The sequence below is a fragment of the Lampetra fluviatilis genome, chromosome 9, assembly GCF_964198595.1.
Source record: "Lampetra fluviatilis chromosome 9, kcLamFluv1.1, whole genome shotgun sequence".
Taxonomy (NCBI): Eukaryota; Metazoa; Chordata; class Hyperoartia; order Petromyzontiformes; family Petromyzontidae; genus Lampetra; species Lampetra fluviatilis.
The window spans coordinates 16,101,639-16,121,854 of NC_136283.1; the positions used below are offsets into that span (position 1 = coordinate 16,101,639).

The 20,216-nt window shown below is 47.4% G+C and overlaps 1 protein-coding gene across 4 annotated transcripts in view; it reads right to left on the reverse strand.

The window, feature by feature from the left end:
* The window catches only part of LOC144934258 (bone morphogenetic protein receptor type-1B-like), a 48,813-nt gene extending 34,048 nt beyond the window's left edge, over nucleotides 1-14,765 (reverse strand). For 2 of the 4 annotated variants that reach the window (XM_078859936.1, XM_078859932.1), the window contains exon 1: nucleotides 14,386-14,523. The gene's annotated coding sequence lies outside the window, so the exon portion shown is untranslated. The other 2 variants (XM_078859934.1, XM_078859935.1) reach the window with 2 other exon arrangements.
* Between the last annotated feature and the right edge of the window lie 5,451 nt (nucleotides 14,766-20,216).

Below are 20,216 nucleotides of genomic sequence, written 5' to 3' on the forward strand. Positions count from 1 at the left end.
CTGTTCGCTGGCACTTCAAGCCCTACTTGACAGCTCCATCTGATTGATGGTGCAGGTTGCACTGTCAGATTCCTAACTCCAAGTAACCCCTACACCACAGCCGGCACAACCATTCCCAGGCCAACCAAGCAGAGCCTCAGACTGGCGCACACTCAAGTCTGTTACACTGAAAGCGAGGCCACTGTTTAAACTCCAATAACCACACTATCATCCACCTCTGCACAGAGTCCAGACACCGTAATTTGTATGAGCATTTTGTTATTCTTTCTTTACCATAAAGTACCGTTAAGAAGTGATGTACTAAAAAACAGTAATGTTGAGACTCACCATTTAAGAGAAACTGCAGTTGAATGCTCATCTGCTGACCAAGACGTGGAATTGATATTCTTTGGGTCTTTCGGTAAAGTCACGTAGATAGGTTCAAAGAAAATAACGAAAAATAACAATGGAATAATTCTCAAGAGCTCAGCACGCAGGAATCACGAGAGCGGTCCATGCCGCGCACCCATAAGCCACAAAGTGGCCCGCGGCGATTGTTGTGGGGAAACTCGGGAGAGAAACCGTCAAGCACCGGAAGACGACCGCACATCCTGAATGAGGCCCCGGTTTATCGTTTGGAACGCCGGTTCGACTTGTACAACTTCCCCTGCACTCCCCGGCCTCTCTCGATGACTCCCCCCACCCCCATCTCGCCCCCAATGCGCCCTGCTCCCCTCCCTCGGCACGGCGCGGTTTGCAGCCAAGGCGGCCGGGAAGCCTGCCAAGCCGACAGGGAAGCCTGCCAAACCGACAGGGGCACGCCGATGTCTTGTGCGTAAACAGGTGTGGGATTGTTGCAAGGATCCCCACCGGACGGCAAGTCTGGAGTTCGTACCTTCAACCAAAATTTGACACCGTTACCGAGAGCACTGCAACCCATCTAACCACCACTGTAACCCCTGCAGAAAACGAGCAAAACCAATCCCTGTGGTGCTCTCTCACGGCGAGCTGCATGCCAACACTGCAGTTTGACAGCTGTCGCTGGGTTTCCCCGTGTGCAGATGACGAGGATAAAACGATGGGTGCCATGTCAGAGGGATTACCTATAGATGTGCACACATTTCTGCTGTGTATTTAATACCAATGTAACAACGTTATTCTACTCCCTCTCCCACCCAGCTAAGTTCTTTGTTCAAATAATATATTATTACATTTGAGCATCTTCTTTGTATTGTTTCTCCTTTGTTCTGTTTTGCAGTTTTGTTGAAATCATTATCGTCAATTTTACTTCAGCAAACCGTTAAAATGTAATTCATTTTACACAATCATGATTTAATAGATGCATCATGAGCATAAGAATCCGTTTTTCATTGATGAAATAACGTGTAAATTACATGCATAGCATTCGATTAATCTCTTCCGCTGGATTTTAACAGCATACTTTTGTTGGATAGACCTCTATCGGATTTCATTCATGGATAGACATTTTTTGTATCCTCTGGAACTACAAAACAACAAACCATAATATACATGCAGACCCTGACTGCATCACGACCGTACGCTCCAAATTCCACGCATCTCTTTTGGCGTCTTTGCACTCTTCACTATACAGAGAATGTATTTTCGGGGCACAACAACTATGTTTAGACGCTAAAATGGGGCCTTAGGAAGGCCCAGGGGATAAGCTGTTTACAAACTTGATATTTTTCTTTCTCTATCAAATTACCAATAACTGTTTTTTTTTCATATTTTTGGCGATGCTTAGGAAATTCTAACAAGTGCCTAGCAATACTACTTAAGCCAACATTCCATCCCAATTGACCACGTGTTAAACAGTAGGCAACCAAATCCGCAAAACGTAGAGAAATAGGCCCGCAGAGAATGCAAACAGAAGACTCTTCAAACGCCCTCCCCGTACATTCTTAGCCCATCCGCCCAACGCCCCATGCATGGAAAGTTTCAAACAAAACAGCATCATCACCATCGTGAGCCACGGTCGATCTATTGCTGGATGAATGCTTCCCCATGCTGTCACTCTATCCCTCCATAGTACCTGCGGTGCCACAATACATCTCGCTCATGCACATGAACTGATATCTCTGTGGTGGTGGTCATGCTCTCCCTTTGTTTGGGGTGGGAACCATTTGTGTTCCTCCCACATAAATTCGATTAATTGTCGTGATTCAGGGTCATGATTCGATCCAGAAGCAACTTTTTTAACAGTTCTAAGAACGGTAGAAGCTCTGGCGGCTATAGGATTCACATGAACCCAATACGTACAAAATACACGTAAAAAAACCATTGATTTTCATTCAAGTTATTTAATACAAGTATCGCGAGCTTAAGAATCTATATTGACCAATTAATTAATGCATCGTTCTACCCATATCCATTGGCCATCATCCCCTTGTATCAATGTGTCCCTGCCAAAACCCACTTTATATTACCGTGGCCAATTCATGCCTCTTTCCATAAAGGAGGGCATAGCCAACAACGGTTTGTTATCCTCTCTCCCTCATACAGTCTCTCTATATTGTCACGGTAAACAAAACTGGAGCACACACTTGGCTAACGGGAGTTGACTGAGACGGCGTTGTGATTCAAGCACGTTCACCGACATGCAGGCAAACGTGAAGCGCAAACGCTTATTTGCGACTGTCCGGCCTCTAACACTGAAAGCTCACCGAGCCAAAATTCTGGGAGACACAAATGCAGGAATTGGCTACTCAAGGATGGAATGAATATAAACTCTTAAACGGTAAATAAGAAATAATATGTATGTTAAACTTCTTTCGCACCGTACGTAGCCAAACATGTTAATCAGAGGTACAGTGGAAGGACAACAAACTAAACACAAGCAGTTAAAAAAAAGAGTTTTCAATCTAGATTTTAAAGTTCATAGCTCCAGTGGCTTATTCATTCCAGACGGCCACAGAAGCGCATCCGAAAGTGTGTGATGCATTGCAGTGTCATGATTAACACTGGACAGGATGTTCAACTAGTCACCGTATCACGTTCAAAACCCCATAACCCAGCGTGCACACAAGAATAAGATATAGAAACTGTGAACTTGACACCACACAAGCTCCAGAGACACCAAATATGGCCTTATCCACACGTAATTAAACAAAAATATTTGTGAACATTTTTTTCCTAAATATCAGAGCCAAAAAAAGCAAAAGCCAAACATGCTGGCCAAAAATATAAACGTCTCCTGTACCCAACGGTGGAATGTTTTAAAAGCACGGGGTAAAAGGGCTGCGTTATCTGTGCATTAATCATTTTGAAATTTGTGTTGAACGCAAGGATGGCTTTTTCATTGCCACCCCCCACCCACCTCTCAACTCCCAGGCCCATGCAAGGGGGAAAATAAACGTGGTGTTTTGTGAGTGGGGCGGTGAAATTCACCAAAAAGTGCAAACATATGTGTGTGTGTGCACACGCCCAAGCGGTGAGGTCACGATGGCTGGAAGAGTGGGGGGGGAGAGAAACTGCCGGGAAGCAAAGCCGCCATTTCACACACACACATGCCCATGTCGGCAGATGTCCATAATACGTCCTGGTGTCCACAACAAAGAATCAAGAAGGGAAAACTTGACGCAAACACGTATTTAAAATCAAATCACTGCGGTGCTATGGAAAACGGTAACATAACGGCGGTGGCGTGCATAACGCATATTTCGGAGTGTCTGAAAAATGAAGCAGTCCCAACGTCAACGAACGAGCGCCTGGTTATGGAGAGTAAATTTCACGACCTGAGGAGCTGGACAAGGTGGAAAGTGAAGCCTTGGCAGTGTGTTAGCCAGCAACAAAAACAACAGTTACTTCCACAATGGAGGGCACACACACCCCACATACACGCGTAATCATTCTTGAAAAAGTGCCCAAAGCTAGTGGATGACAAATGCATAAAACTGAAACACAACAATAAGAGTCTAAAGAGGTCAATTAAAACCTTCAGCTGAGGGAGAGTAACAAAAACCATGTAGAATAAATAATTGAACAGAACACGTCCATTAATAATTAAACCAACATCCAGCCTTGCTCTGAGGAATAATTAAAGTGCATGGAGTGGTCACATGACGTGGTTTCTGAAGTTTTACAAATGTTGTTTCATAAGAATGATGGCGTGAAGACACATTGTTTACGTACGTAGTACATTATGGGCAATGTAATGTGAAGACAGTATTGAATATAATACACCATCAAAAATAAATATCCAAGGCCTGTGAAATTGTTAACAGATAATCGTAGTAAAAGTTATTCATTAAAACCATAGTACTGTATGAGTAGAGGTTTCATATAGAAGAATAACCACTACAGTTATGAATTAAAAAGTCAACATACGTGTGTTTAATTTTATGAAGGGGAAATGATGTCCGATTCACAAGTCACTCTCCACAAACATTCATGCTCAATGTTCTGTTATTGCGTTTTTTTTATTAATGAGGGTTAACCATATGAATATGTCACCTTGAAATTATTATGTTACATTACTCAGTGATTTACTAAAATGTTTAAACACGACTTTGGTCATTTTGTTCCCAACAAAAGCCTTCAAGCAGATCCACAGCTGCCATTATCGAAGCATTCCATGGATATCGTTTCTTTACAAAGAGCATTTGTCTCCAAAAAATAAAATATTTTCTCTATTACAAAAAAACTGAAACTCCGCTTTCAGGCGGTATATATGTGTTTTGCCATTAATGTGGAAAAAACAATGATGCTGATATTAAACATGTTGGGTGCTGTCTGATTTAGTGTAAGACATGCCAGCCGACACGCATCCTGAACACATCAAGAAAACCCAGCGAAAGCCTCACAACGGCACATACGCAACGCAACGAACCGCTGGCCCATTCTTAGCGCAACCAAGCGATTGTTTTACTTTGCTAACAATTGGTAAACGAATCTAGTTGTAAAAAAAATTACCTACAATTTAAGCAAAACGCATTAAAAGTACGTAGTCTGTCAGAAGGAAATGGGGCTGTATTTTCCCTTTAGAACTGCACACCTTGGTTTCTAACTGCACACATATTCCAGCACAGCTGAGCAAAATGACTTGGGCTTCTTACTAATTACTCACAGATTTAGCAAAGCAGGCGCCAAGACAGAAAACCAGCAAAACGTCTAGGCCATAGAATCTGGCCAGATAAAGTTACAGACACCCCCCCCACTCCCTCATACACACTGGCCCCTCGAAAACATCGAACCCAAACAGAACAGGAAGAAGTCAAAGAAAAAAAACACACCGCTCGTACACTCCGGCACATCTTATTTCAAGTCGCAGATTGAATATATTTTTCACGGCAAAGCCTACGTTTGTTTGCGCACAATTACAAAATTGGCTATGATTATGCAAAGGCCACAGGTAAAGACGAGATCATTATGCTTCCACAAAATCATCTAACCCTCTGAACTACCATTTTTAGGAAGATAGCAACAAGAGGGTTTGGTAAAACATTAAAAGAACGTACAAAGAACATAAGAATATGACGCTGGGTCCACCATCAAAGATGGGGTCCAATTTGTGTTCTTTAAATGCGTAATAATGGTTCCTCTATACCAGGGGTCTGCAACCTTTAAGACATAAAGAGCCACTTGGACCCGTTTCCGAAGGAAAAAATAAACTGGGAGCCGCAAAACCATTGCAACTATTAAAACAAATATAACACTGCATATATTGTTTCTTACCTTATTGCTATATACAGGATCGTGCAGTCAGCTGTCAATCTGAATAAAAAAAGGACTTTTTCACTTAACAATGTAAAATATATTTTTGCAAATTAATAGCTAAATTACCTGGTTAATGGGATTTTTGCTCCTGAACCTCAGTGCACAGTGTCTGCACATCAGGGCTGTAAGACGTCACCTTCATTTTCACACAGGCTTGCAAGCTGTCATCTGTGAGGCGTGATCGATGTTTGTTTTTAATATAGTTCATGTTGGAGAAGACCTGCTCACATACATATGTGGAGCCGAAGATCGACAGGACTCCAAATGCATACTTTTTCATGTTTATATAAGTGTTGGGGATGGCATTCCATGTTTCGAATACAAGTTTGTCCTGTTTGGGAAGGTTTTCAATATCACTCCATTTATGATTCTGAGCCAGAATGGCCTTCTGACGGGCAACATCCTCAAGAGTAGCGGTCAAGCATTTGAACTTGGACACCCATATATCTTTGTCGGCTATATCGGCCAGTTCCATCTCAAGATCAGGTTGACTTACACCTGCAAATGCAGTCATATTCAATAGGGATGGATCGATCGCCAGGGGAGTGACAGGGAAGGATAATGTCGTTTTTTCCTCTGAACTCACAGAATCGTTTCCCAAACGAACTTTGCATTGTGGTGATTGCAGACTTGAAATATTCCAAATTTATCGTATCATGACTTTGTTTGAACTCTCTCAAAGAGGGAAAGTGAGACAGTGTACCTCTCTGTAAATCTTTGACAAACACTGTCAACTTGCGCTCGAATGCCAAAACCTCCAGCATGTGCAGGGCTGTGCCTCCTTTCCCCTGAAGGGTTGTATTTAGCGTGTTTAGATGTGCTGTCATGTCTACCATAAAATGTAATTTTTCCAGCCACTCTGGCTGTTCCAGCTCAGCAAAGGTGAGCTCTTTGCTGCCCAGGAAGGTTTTTACTTCTTCCAAACATGTGACAAAGCAACGGCAACGTTATTGCCTGTCACCGGGCGGGCAGTGTGGAGCTGAGCGGCGACCTGTCAGCAGCGGCAACGCCAGAGCAGGTGTCACAGTGCGCCTCCTCCCCTCGCTAGCATCCGCCCCGGAGCCGCGGTCAAGGTTCAAAAGAGCCGCATGCGGCTCCGGAGCCGCAGGTTGCCGACCCCTGCTCTATACCATGGCAGCAAAAATACTCAATATTTATCGCATTTCTATAGGAACCAAGACTGGATTAATGTGGAATCCATTAGGTGTTTTCTTTTACCGCTGCTGCGAAACCAATGGCTGGTGTGGCATAAGGAACTCAGTAGGACAGGGTGACTGTGACTTGACAGTTATTCTATAATTAGCAGATTAAAAATAATGACTTAAAGCTTTCGTGACTGCAGGAATTCATATTCTTTGGGTCTTTCGGCAGAGTCACGTAGATAGGTTCAAAGAAAAGAACAAAAACTACGACGTTTCGATCACAACACAAGCGATCGTCAACAGGAGGAAAGAGGAGGAAAGCTGTTGAATGCAGACTGTTTTAGGGTGTATAGTCCAAGGGTCATACACGAAGTGGGCAGGGCTAGTGATGTTAATGTGAAAAATTAGCATGTTAATGGCAGTTCGCAGAGCAGCAACGTCGAGCTCGGCGAGCTCGGTGGCTGTGTTAGTGTGGAAATTTTAACCTGTTAATGTAAAATCAAAGAGCCGAAAATAACAACTAACATCGGAAGGTGGTAGGATGTGAACATCACAGCCAGTTATGACTTAAACTGGTTGATAACGTCCTTCCAATGATTGCTCAGTTTATACCCATCTTCTCGATTGAAGTTGTGTCTGTCTGTATATGTGGATGGCTTCATGAACAAATCTTTGTTGATAGCCAGTGGGGTTGCAACGTACCTTCGTCTTAGAGAAATCAATTTCGTGTGAGCCAGCCGCACTAAAACAATTATCAGCCACGGCCGAGGTGTTGGTCCTACCGTGTTTCAGATCTGCCTTATGTTCACGAACACGGTCCGAGACATGTCGCTTAGTTTCCCCAATGTAACTACTGCCACAGACACAGCTTAGTTTGTAGACGCCGGGTTATTGCATGTCAGGGATCACATCCTTCACAAATGGGATCAGATCACAAATTTTATGGACTGTGTTAACTCGAACCTGGATCTTGTGTTTGCTCATGATTTTGGAGATATTTTTGGTGACCCCTGCTATGTATGGCAAGGTGATGGTTTTGATTGGGTCCTCAGATGGCTTTTTCCCAAAGGTTGGGGTGTTATTTTCGGCTCTTTGATTTTACATTAACAGGTTAAATTACCCACACTAACACAGCCACCTCGCTCGCCGTTGCTGCTCAGCGATCTGCCATTAACATGCCAACCTCTCACATTAACGTCACTAGCCCGGCCCACGTCGTTTATGACCCTAGGACTACACCCGATAAAACAGTCTGCATTTAGCAGCTTTCCTCTTTCCTCCTGATGACGATCGCTTGTGTTGTGATCAAAACGTCGTAGTTTGTTATTTTTTTGTTCTTTTCTTTGAACCTATCTATGTGACTTTACCGAAAGACCCAAAGAATATACATTAAAAATACTGTACTATATTCTGCAACTAAATATGCAAATATTAGGAAAAAATTTTCTTCATTTGCTTTTGTGGTTTAATAACATTTCTGAAGGTGTGCGCCTAAGTTCTGCTTTCCTCCACCAAGAATGCAACCCCTGGTGCCTAAGTGATGCATTAATTGCACGTTGGAGACTCATCGCTGAGAGAAGCCAATTATTACTACTGGTAATGGGCAAGCACAAGAGAATTACCGCGTAAAGAGCAATGTGCTGCTGTTATCGCCGTGCCACTACTCCACAGCCCCCTCTCCCCACTACCCCCCTTACCCTCATGGAGGGCCTTAACTGCTTAGGACAGTCAATGGGAAAGGACCCCAATCTTATCACAACGCTAGCACCCCATTCCACATGAATGTGAAGTGGCTTTCCTTACAGGTGAAAATTCAGAGGCGATTGTTAATCCACTCACTTTTGTTGCAATATTATAATAAATATATCTTAACTGGTGAAGCTTTCTAAATTTGACATAGTTGTACCATAAAATGTAAAATATTGAATCAGTGTCAGTACGTGTTTGCTATGTATTTGGCAACTGACACCCTTGTGAACGAAATGTTATATATCAAGGGATATTCCAGATGAAGTATTTTAATTACATAAACATAAAATATCTTGCAAAAAAATTATGATTTGCAATTCTTTGTGCAACGTTAACCTGTAGTAAAGACAACACGGGTTATTAATGGTACTTAAGACCTCACACTGTCATTGAGTTTCAAATTACCCGAAGACTGCACACTACAGAAGCGAAACTGACATTTTCACCAAAAGAGCAGACCATCAAAAGCACTCTTTTACGAGGCATACATTAACGGTGTGAATACATCCCGCAATGTTAGTCATGATTGGTGACGGACACCACCATGCTTAATGTAAACTTGGGTTTCAAGGCAGAGTGCTAAGGACTGCACAATGTTCACCATTTACACAACACAAACCAGTGCAGAACTTTGCATCTGTTTCCACCAAATTAGTGTAAAAAACATACTTAAAGTCAAACAACAGCTCGAAACTACCGCATAAGCACTTAAAAGGTCTGATGAATGTCTAGGTACCACATCATAAAGTGGCCATCACTGAAAAAAAAAGCGGCAAAGCACACTGCCACCTCTTCCGTGTGGTATCGCTTGAACACAAAACATAGCGGGGGGGGCCTGGGTGTTTACATGCAGAGTTTATCACACGTCACGCTCAGGTCTTAACCAGGCCTCCAGTGTGTAACTGCGTGGCACCAGCCAAACACAGAGGATCAAATATGGTACTGTTTACACATAAGGACCTCTGCACTGTGCTCTTATCAAATAAAAAAACAAGGATTCAATTCAATTCAACGCAGCCCAGATGGGGCCTTCTCAAAGGCTATAAACCGGTGCAGTTATCATTTAAAAATGATAAGGAAGACCACTGAATGTACGACTTCAGGGTTTGAATATCCAAAGATGTTTGATGTAACTATGCAGATTGTGTTAAACTTAAGCACAACAACGCGTTTCGATGACAAAAGCACTACTATCGTGCGGTAACCACCTCTCCATTTACCCATTTCGGCTATTGTTTTGAACGGGGAAAACAGTTGCCACGTTTGTCCCAGCAAATTATTCCCACACAGCAAAGTGGGTGAGGCATTTTCTGGGCCCCAGCAAGCCGCCGGCTGGCGGGTTGCGGCAAATGCCGAAATGCCAGGGGTACAGTGGTGCAATGCGGCCGTGTGGGGGGGGGGGTCTTGCTGTAACACGAGACACGAAGCCCATTACTGCAGGGCACAGACGCCACAATCAATCGTTCACTGAGGCTTCTTGGGGTTCAGTGGAAATTCCTTAAGGCTCCCCTGCAAAACCAGAGCATCAAAAACAAATCACAAGCGATACAGCCGACGACGTACTCAACAATGACGAGCCTCGATGAGGTAAACCACAGAAAACTGAACAAAAATACGCCGGCGTGCCCTTCAGTGACCACGCCAGCATCAACAGTAGCCATGCGTCGATTCAGCACCACCAACTCAATGAATTGTCACAAACCGATGCCGAGATTCCATGTAAAAAATCTATCATTTTTGTCATGCTTTATCTACGCGTTTGTACTATTCCTTCTTTTATAACCTCACTTGTACATTAGTATTTGCTCCAAAAGCCTAAACGTGACATTAAAATATATTAACGTCAAAAGTTATAACCTATTCTACACACAGTATGATGTATCACGAACATTTGAATCCGTTTCAATAAAGGAATTGATGTAATGTTACATTGCTCTTAAAGAGCCAACGTTAGTAACGTGACCATGCCTGCCTTCTGTTAAGGGGGATATACGGGCGATGCGGGAGGCAGTGGTCCAGTGGTTACTGCACTGCACAACGGATCCAGCAACCCGATGTTTGATTCCCATCCATGGCAGCCAGCCAAGGCAAGTGCCATCAGAACTCGTCTTGGGATTCCCTGAGGACCACTCAGCCCAAAAAAAGTACCTAGTTAAAAGTGTAAACATCAGCTCTGGTGAAACTAAGCCAGCTAGGAGTGGTGATGGCCACAGCACTCCCTCGTGTGTAGTACTGGCGTTAATAGGCAATTTCCAACAGCCCTTGTCCCAAAAGTCCAAACGTTGAAACGGGGGATCTTTACCACAAACATGGGCCAGGGACAGTACTTTCCTTGGACGATATAAACAGAAGTGACAATGCAATGCCGGCAAGATCAAACACGGAGGCCCCAACCGCTTTGTTAATGGGTGCTCTTGAAGAGCAGATTCTCAAGATAGTCCATACCATGGAGCACTCAAAATGGTTTCTCAAACACTGCACGGTATATGTTTTCTAGCCAACCACAGCTCACGAGATGTCTCACATGGCCTGTGTGTCCACCGTTTATGGCACAGCACAATCGTATTCTCCTGTCTCTGATGGATATTTAACACCCACACATATTCAAATGTTAAGATCATTCTGCACAAAATGAGCAGCACAAGGTACATGATTAAGTGGCCGGGGCAAAAAGTGAGTTTCATTAACATAGACAACTATACTTTTATATTCTTGGTTCTTTCGGTAAAGTCACGTAGAAGGGAAATAATAAAACCGAAAGAACCAAGAATATGAATCCCTGCAGTCACGAAAGCTTTAAATCAAAATGTATACTTTTATACTTTATTTTTCGTGATTCGCATACCTTTCCTTGATTTTGCACTCCTATTGTTTGTTGTGCTAACTTGCTGATCCACCCCTATTGGACATTTGTGAAACGGAGCTTCATAGTTCATCAGATTCTTCCAGTCTAAATAAAAAATATGATTCTGAGTTTAAATGGCTGCAGAGAAAAAGTATATAACGTGTTTGTCTTGTGCAGTTTTGCTCATTAAAAAACCTGGACAATTCTACCTTCATAGCGCCGCTCTGCACATTGAACAGAAAACGAAAAGGGATGGTCTGTCTTATACTGTATACCATTCACAATCCATGTCATAACAATATATTATCAAACACGGCCCAAATTAGACTCAACACTTTCATTGGTATGCTTGGCCAGTTCCTTTGAATGAATCTTTATGATGATAGTAAAGGCAGTGCGTTACGTAAAATAAAACGTAAACATTGGAATTTCATACATCATACACACCAGGCAAAAACATGATAATACAGCAGCAGAAATATTTGCAAAGCACTCAGAATAATGCGCAAATGCACAATTAATGACCAAGTTAAAGATTACATCCAGACCAACAATTTTCCAGGGTAGGGTAAGTAGGCAGACATTGTCTAGTTTACCCGACTTGCACAGAACTCGTCAATCTAACCACCCGTTCTGCAAAGCACCACAACGATCCGATCATCTTGCCACAATGTACTGTGACTGGCTGGTTGAAAACAATCATTACTGCAATAGAAAGCAAAAATTCGGCTGAATACTGTTTTCATATCTGGTGCGGAGCACTGAGTTCCCGTCTCACTCACTGTAATGATACACTTCATTGATTCCCTAAAGCAGTCAGATTTATCGATGATCCAGCACTAATTAATTCACTCGCTCACTCGTGGTTAGCTACCTACTTATCACTTTTATATCGCTACTACCATGGATAGATACCGCCACATTAACTTCACCGATGTAATATTCCTCCACCCATGTTGAGGACTCGGATCTACCAGGCACCGTTTCGTCTCAAACACAGATCAACACCGTACACAGAGGCCATCGAACAAGCACTTTATAAAGTACTGGATTAAATGTGTTCATGAGTATTTAGGTAGTATATCCCGTGTGTTACAGTAGCAGTACATATGCATTTTGAGTATTAGTACGGTTGGATACGCACGGTGCGAAATAAGTTCTACATACAATGCTGTATACATTTCGATTTAAAGCTTTCGTGACTGCAGGGATTCATATTCTTGGTTCTTTCGGTAATGTTTTTAGAATTCAGTAAAAATAAAAAAAAATCTACATTTTAAGAGCCGCAATGCCGGTTCAACCACTCCACCTGAAGTCACAACAGCACTTCTCTCTTCGCTTCTTCTCTCGCGCCGTTTCATTTTCGAATTCCCTCCTCCCCATCGTCTCTTTTCTCAAGTTCGGAATAACCCTGCTCAACCCAAGCGTTGACTCTTTATCCAGGACAACTTTCGGCAGGCGCTGTCTGTGTTTTTGTGGTGACCGCTTGGCGTTTTGAGCCTGTGCTCGGCAACTTTGTAAAATAAATAGGAGACTGGGTAGTCGATTTGAGCAGCAGATATTTGTTGTTTGACCACGGCCCCAGCACGATGTTTCTGCAAGGTGAGCCAGACACGTGGCTACCAACTCAGCTGTCGCTCCATGTGACCCACACAGACTGCATTGATATGAAAACGACTGCACATCTAACACATTGCACAGGTATTCTTACATGCGCTATTGTACGTGCAGATAAACACGTACCAACACGTGTACAACGATCATTAAACAATGCCCTTTAGAAACTACTGCATACAAGCTTTCGTGACTGCAGGAATCCATACTCTTTGGTTCTTTCGGTAGGTATAAAATAAAATAAATCACGACGTTTCGGGCGCAACACAAGCATCCATAATCAGGTGGGAAAGCGTGGCCTGCTGCTGAGGCAGACTGTTTTAAAAAGGTGTGAAATGGGTGTCGCTCAAGGGTTATCAAGAAGTGGCCGGGCTAGTGATGTTAACGTGAGAAATTAGCATGTTAATGTGAGAATTACTGCATACATTTGTGCATGAGTGGTTTGGTAGCAGTGTATATGTCCTGTATTCTGAATATATATTGCTGTACAGTATAAGCCGTGCCTGTTCTTGAATGATGCGGTGTATACAATCCCACGTACCGGTATAAGCGTGCGTATGTGACCCACGTGGATACACACGAATATTGGGTTTACATACGAGCATAAAACGACACACAGCTCTAACATCACGGCTGTATTACAGACGCACCACCAACCCTAAGCCTCAGTCGAACCATTACCTGGCATTAACCAAACACTAACAGCAGCAGACCTACTGGTTTTAGTAACCACAAACATTACCACTGTCTCTAGCTCTAAATATGTACTAATAACCCTAACTATAACTTGAATCTTATACAATACTTAGCCCTGATTCTATCCCTGAACAAGACGCGAACGTAACCTGGCTTTGAGTATAAAACTTACCTTTACCCACAGCACTAACCTTAACTGCATCTCTAGTATCAAAGGCTTGACCATACCAATAACTTAACCGTAATCCGAACATCATTTGGCTTTAATCGTAACGAATCCAATCACTGGAATTCGTGGATTTCGCCACAACACGAACCCCAGCCATAACCCTGACACAAACAGCAACACCCAAACCCTCTCACCATTACCTCCACTCCTAGGCCAACATTGTTAATGTTATTTAAGGGTAATCACGCCACGGACCCCCCGTCCCCACGTCCAACACCCCCGAGGGGCAATGAACCGCCAGTACTGTGGTTGACTCTCATCTCCGTCCACCACCGTCGTGCGTGCAGCGCACATCAACTACACAGAGCGAGAGAAACACGACAGCCAAGGAGAGAGATGAGGCGTCTGAGGCTCGCACAGGGGACAATCTCGACCTGACCACCGCCAGGACTTACCTACGACGGCGCGGACACGAACATCGAGGGGACGGGGATTTTGAGGAACCTCCACAGAAGGACAGGGCCCGAGACTCACGTCGAACGCTACCTCCCCCCCTCTCTTCTCTCTCTCTCCTGCCACATGGGCCTCTGCGATCACCCACTCACCACACTGCGCCCTCCGTATGCAAATCAGCCGTTTCGACGCATCACGTTCTCGTTTGTGTCGCCGCCAGGATGAAGCGCCGAAAGTTACTGGAATGCATCGAGTTGTCGAAGTGAGAGCCGAGAACACACGAGGTGCCGTGTTTATGGACGTTAAAGGATAATTGGGCGACGTGGCAAATGTAAATCCGCGTCCCTTCAATTTGCTCGTTTCGATCGAGTCTGCGGCTCTGCGCCGCGATGACGTCGCTACGCTTGTGCGTGACGCTCTAAGAACCCGGTGACGTCATGTCACCAGTCGCGAGGCTGCACCGAGGTACATGGCGCGACATGACGTCATTCGTTAGTCGTAAAGGGGTCACCGAGTCGGGAGCATCACAAAAGTCGTGCGCCTAATCGATTATTTACGAAAATTATCATGAATCATATGAATAGTGCAGATTAGGACCGCCTGTATTGCCGTAAAACCCTTGAATCGTTCTCCGCATCATTGATATTTCCGTCGTGATTGCTATCTGCGTGACGGGCATTTGTGATGCGCCCGAAACGTCGTGATTTAATTTATTTCATTTTACCTACGTGACTTTTTTTGAAAGAACCAAATCAAAATATATTCAGCGAAGCTACGAATGGACCAGCCTGTGACTAAACCAACCCCGCACCTCCCGATTAGCACGGTCGGTGGTTACGTACGGTGCGAAAGAAGTCCACGTCTCGGACGCTGAACAGGGCTGATCCTGGATAGCGCTTGGGCGTGCGGACACAGCGCGTCCCGGGTTGTCATAGGCGGCTGTGGAGTTGTGCTACGTTATGTGCAGTGCAGAAGAAAAACAACAACAACAACGTTGTACTGTACTCCTTTGCCCCCACGTCTATGTCTCCCCTGGCTTCAACGCGCACTGAGCGGCGTGGTGAAGAACGTTCAAATGAACCTCGTGGCGGGAACCCGAGGTCACATAAGCCCCCGGTTCTCTCGCATAAACCACGTTGCGACGTCATTTTACGTCTGTCGAAGGCAAATGATAACGACGATCTATTCCTCTCGACGAACTCGACACGATACGCTAATCAAAGTTGTGTTTCGTCTGCGCATTCGTCCTTGGACATGACGTGACAACAGAACGATCTGCGCCAGGTGGGTCGTGGCGTTTGTGTGCGCGGTGGGACGGAGTCGCCAAAAAAAAAATTTTTGACTTCAGTTTATTCGGGACCCCAGGGTCCCGCCATGAGGTTCAAATAACCCCCGAGAGCCCCACAGCCTGCACGGTGTGGCAAGCCCCTTATCCAGCAGTGGATTCGTTTTAATGCACATATTACGTGGTGTGCCAGCTGGCCAGGGCTTAGGCAAAGACGTTACCCACTTCAACAGAGTATATCCACAATGGAGCTACTGAGGCAAGAGCGAGAATCTGTAATGCCCGATAAACCATTCTTGCATCGCACTGGAACCAGGTCATTAGAGTTCAATGTGTAATAAACGACTTGGTCAGGCTTTCTTGGTCTCCGTTGTGTCGTTTATTAGGTTCTTCGTACCGCACCCCTCCGCACACGCTCCGTGTGGGCCGCACTCGCTGATGGCCGCTCCGCTCTCTCTCTCCGTGTGCCCCGCACACGCGCCAGCCACACCGCTCGCTCCGTGTGCCCCGCACACTCCGCTAGTCACTTCCTAGCTACGTGTGCCCCGCACACTCGGCTAGTCCTCACACCCCTCTAGCCCCGTCGCCGCACACCACGTGGCAGATGGCGCCGCTGCTCCCGCTCTGCCTAGCGTGGCTTCCCCCTCTTCTCGCTCCGTTCCAACTCCCGATCTCTCCTGGCTCTCTCCCTCTATCCTTCCCATCACGTGACCCTGACTCCTCCTTCCCGTACTGCCCCCGTCTCCCATTGGAGCCGAGATGAGCAGTGGCTCCTCCCACACGCTCCGTCGACCCGGCTCCGCCCCCCAATGCTCCGGCCCGCGTGATTGGCGCGGAGGCCAACAACCACCCCGTTTATGCTCGCATTACATGACCCCCCCCCCCTGATGAAAAAGCCAGCCGTCCCCGGCTGCAACAAACCAATAATAATGCGAGCAAAACATAACAATCAGGACTCACAAGACACAACGGAGATTAGAACAACAACAATTAACGAAAGGGAAGGGGCTTAGAACGAGTGCGGGTCACCGGCCCGTCCTGCACGGGGTCCGGTCCCCGCACCGACCGTGATCTGGACAGGGTTTTAGGAGCGGCGGAACCGGAACCGTCCGCCGCTGGTGGAGGCTTGTCAATCGCAGCGTCTCGTTCCCCAGAGAGGCCCGTCATCGGGGCCTCCTGCAACTGCACCCGTGGCGGGGTTGGAAGGGCAGCGGGGTCAAGTGTCCCCGTCGCCGTGGTAGGCCCACCCGGTGCAGGAATCCCTGTGTCCGGCAGGATCACAGCCGGTCCGTCTACAGGAGGCACGACAGGCGCGCTTGCAGGTTGAACAGGCAAGGTCAGTGGCGCGTCGGCCGCGACAGACACCGGCAAGGCAACATTAGGAGATGACGCTTCCACCCGCGGGGCCACGTAGGGTTTCAATCGAGACGTATGAACGTACCAGCGCCGCGATCCGAACCGAACACGTGCTGACTGCGGACTAGGAACCTCAATAAGCACAACCGGCCCCTGCCAGGGTTTGTGCAACTTAGGGGAGGTCCCCACCGGTACCTGTGGGCAGTGCAACCAGGCCATGTCCCCCACCCGCCAGGGGGACTCACTATGCGAGCGCCGTGCACAACGTTCGTTCCGGGCCTGGGTCTTGGCCGTAGCCAATCGGGCCGCCTCCCGCGCCTCTGCCACGCGATGAACGGTGTCCCGAATATACTCAGGGAGAGGCTTGACAGGACCCTTCGCCCGTTTGCCCAGTTGCACTTCCACCGGCGGCACGTTCTCGCGGCCGTACATCAAAAAGAACGGTGAGTACCCCGTCGACGCATGTGGCGTCATCCGGTATGCGGAGAGCACCCCAGGGATATGCAAATCCCAATCAGCCTGTTTTGCGCTAACCGTTTGACAGAGCATGGTCGACAGGGTCCGATTCAGCCGTTCAACCATCCCATTCGTTTGCGGATGGTAGGGAGACGTCCGAACCTTCTTGGTCCCCAGTGCAGCGCACACGTCGCTCAACAATTTGGAAGAAAAATTTCGCCCTTGGTCCATGAGCAACCTCTCCGGTGCCCCTTTGTCCATTACGTATCCGAACAGGAAGGCCTCCGTGATAGACGCCGCTGACTGGTCGGCCAAGGGCCAGGCCATCGGCCAGCGGGAAAGATATTCCACCCCGACCAATAAAAATGTATTCCCCCGAGCGGACGGCGGAAAGGGCCCCAAAATATCCAACACCACCAACTCGTTAATCCGCGACACCTGTATGGACTGCACTGGTGGGACGACATCAGTCGTCATGCCGTGCCAAAAACAATCCCGCTGTAACGTCAACAAGGTTTTCTGCACCCCGAGATGTAACAACTTCTCAGAGTGCAGAGTCCGAATCAACTCATATCGCAACGACGACGGCACAACAAGACGCCAGCGATCGTGCAAGCCTTCCCTCCACAACAACAAGCCATCACGGAGAGCAGCTCCCGGCGTCCCATCGGACAGTGGCCCACCCCTCTCCTTCGCGGCCCGACCCCGCAAGGCCCCCAGTGACTCATCGAGCAATTGCTCGCGAACTCATACAGAACGCGGCAAATTCAAAACCCCATCAGCCGGTTCCGGACACGCGGGAGCCTCAGGCACCTCCACTGCGGACATAACAGGCCGCGGGGGCTGCGCACCCGTGTGCACCTGAAGTATAGTAAACTACGGCGGGAAACCACTTGACGGGTAGCACACTTTATTCACACTTGGGTTGTCACAATAGCACGTGTTGTCACTACAGCTCACGCTACACGTTCCACCTGACACGGGTGGTAACTACAGCTCACGCTACACGTTCCACCTGACACGGTTGGTAACTACAGCTCACGCTACACTTTCCACCCGACACGGGTGGTAACTACAGCTCACGCTACCCATTCCACCCGGCTACACACACACGGGCATTCCAGCCCCGTAGCATCCAGGGAACCTCTAGACCCACCCCAGCTTGGGTACGGATCACGACCACTGGGTCCCGCGACCCGGTCCTCACACGGACGTCCGGCCCCCGGGTCCCAAGGTCCCGCCTCTGAGCCACACAGGGCCCCGGTCCTTACAAGGACAGTGGGACTAGGTGTCTCAGGGCCCTATCTCTTCCTCCTCCGTCTTCCGTCTTCACTGGTCACCAACTTCTCTCGAGCGCCCGCGCGCACCGCCTTATATAGCCCTCCGCTCCAAGGAGACGGAGCCTATGCGGACCGCGATGTGAGCACCCACCCTAGCCGACCAATCATCACACGCTGCCCCACGATCCCTTCTCGTGTCAGCGCACATAATCAATCACCACGCGCTGCCACACGATCCATCACTGTCAGTGCGCGTCACCAACACACAGCCAATCACCATTACATAACCCATGACCCCGCGCTGACCTACGATCCCTCACCGTCAGCGCGCGTCACCAACACACAGCCAATCACCACGCGCTACCCCACGATCCGTACTACCACCGCGTATCACCACTACATCACCCCCCCCCCACATAACTCGCAGCCGGCCCGGCTGCCAAACAACAACAAACCAACAACAAACAAAAAAAACCCCACTCCCGAAGTGTGCCCGTAACACAACAACACAACAACACAACAACACAACACAACAAGAACCTATGTACAAACCGACGAGCAACACAATAAAGTTATTCCGAAAAAAACGTGTCCAGTGTCTCCTTGACTACCGATCCCCCTTCCGCACGCTCCTTGAACGGGTGATAAAGCGGTCGAGCGGATGGGGAACGGAGGGACGAGACGCTCCGGCCGCGTCGGCCTGCATCCCCACCCCATTTATTCGGTCAGGAAAAGTTGCGCGACCTAGCGCGAGTCCGCCTGGCCGGTCCGTCGTACGGGACAAGACGCTGTCGACCGTCCGGTGGCACCGGCAGCCCAGGAAGGCACGGTTCGGGCCTGGAAGAACCGGCCGTGCCCCGGGGATCCGGTCGCCGGTGGTCGGCAGCCGTCAGTTCCCGGACACCTGGGAGCGGATCAGGCGAAAACATGTGAGGATCAGGCGAAGGAATCTCCCTCCCCGGGTCGTTGGTCACATCACCTGCTCGGTCATCACGACACAAAGGAAGGCCATATGGTGGCGAGAACGGTTTTAGCCGGGAGGGGTGAACGTACCACCGGCGCTTTCCCCATTTTATCTGAACACACTGGGGGCGTGCAACCCGCACGACCTCCATAGGTCCCCGCCATGGCCTCAACAATTTAGGTGACGTAGCCAAAGGTGCATGAGGGCAGTGCAGCCAGGCCCTATCGCCCGGTTTCCAATCGTGCACGGACACCTTCCGTGCACGCAAGCGCTCGTTGGCGACTTGCCGAGATCTCGAATTAAGCCGTGCGGCCTCCAGTGCCTCGGCGAGTTTAACAATGTTAAATTTAATATGGCCGGCCAATTTGGAATTAGGCCGCGGCACGGAAAGTCCCAGCTGAGTCTCCATGGGCGGATCGGCCTCCCGACCATACATCAGTAAAAATGGGGAAAACCCCGTAGCCGCGTGGGTGGCCATTCTATACGTGGCGA